Raw genomic sequence first — 1,314 nt, forward strand, 5'->3', positions numbered from 1 at the left:
GGGATTAAGGTCTGGGGACAGGGCAGGGTGCTCGAAAATCGTGACATTTTCGTCCTCCAAAAACTTCATTGTGGCCTTCGAACTGTGAATAGATGCATGAAAACAAAATCTGGACCATAATGCTCATGAGCAAATGGAAACAGGTAGTTGCAGAGCGTATCGATGTACTTGTCGGAGTTCTGCTTGCCATCCAGGAAGGCCAACTCCGTCAAACCAGCACCCGAAAACGCACCCCAATCCATGACACCGCCAACCTTGCTTGCGCGAGAGAAGTACGAGGCGGGTTCCTTGCGAAGATCTTCCCAGTAGTACTGAAGTCCATCCGGTCCGTCGAGATTGAATTTCTTCTCGTCAGACCAGATAACATCAGTCCAACTGGGTGGATCTTCTAAGTGACCCTTCGCGTACTTCAACCGCGCAGTCTTGTGGGCTTCCTTGAGAAAAGGCGTGTGCTTGCGTTTCTTGTACTTGAGATACCCGCATGCCTTGAGTCTGCGCTGACGAGTACTTATTGAGCCCTTGAGCTGGAGGGCCGAGTGAAGTGCCCGAGCGGACGTTCCAGTTGACGCCGCCTCTCGATAGAGGCGACGGCACTTTTGTTGGACTATCAACTTCATCTTGCGGCCTTTTGCTTCTTGCCGTAGGTGTCTGGGGTAATTAGGTATGCTCGTACGGTGTCCTTGGAGCGTCCAGGTGTCGTACCAATTGCGCGGTACGACATTCCGTTGCTTCGGAAGATTCGAGCCGCAACTTTCTCTTCGATGGAAAGTGGTGGTGCACTTCCCATTCTGTCAGTGTCAACTAGTACGGCATGAGTGGCATCATCGATTCCAATGACTTACGGGGTTGTTTGTGTTCGAAAGTGCGGTAAAGAGAGCAAAATGCGTTTTGACCTACAAATCTATGTCGCAGCATGAAATGTGCTTTATCGCCCTATCGCAATCAAATTTTGCGCTATCAAGGTCGTCACTACTTCAAAAATCCCGCCAATTAGTGCTTAATTTTCGCAAGAAACAGCCATTTGCGAAGCTTGATTGGCGGAGTTTTTCTGCAAAAATACTAGGTGTCTGCAATCATTTGGCGCGCACTGTATTAGAGCAGAGTATCATATTGCCTGTCATACCTATCTGTCACAACTCGTATACCATCGGCGAGAATCGAAAACTTCTTGCGTCGTTGTAGTTAATTTTGCTTACTAGGAGATCTTCACAGCATTTTGGAACAATGCCTGCGAATATCACAAGCGTATGCCATCATTGGATGTTGGCATGATGGGTCCATTCAAGAAGCTACTTCGTACTCTTTGGTTCGAGG

Source organism: Aphanomyces invadans (genome assembly GCF_000520115.1).
Source record: "Aphanomyces invadans strain NJM9701 unplaced genomic scaffold supercont1.17, whole genome shotgun sequence".
Classification (NCBI taxonomy): domain Eukaryota; phylum Oomycota; class Saprolegniomycetes; order Saprolegniales; family Verrucalvaceae; genus Aphanomyces; species Aphanomyces invadans.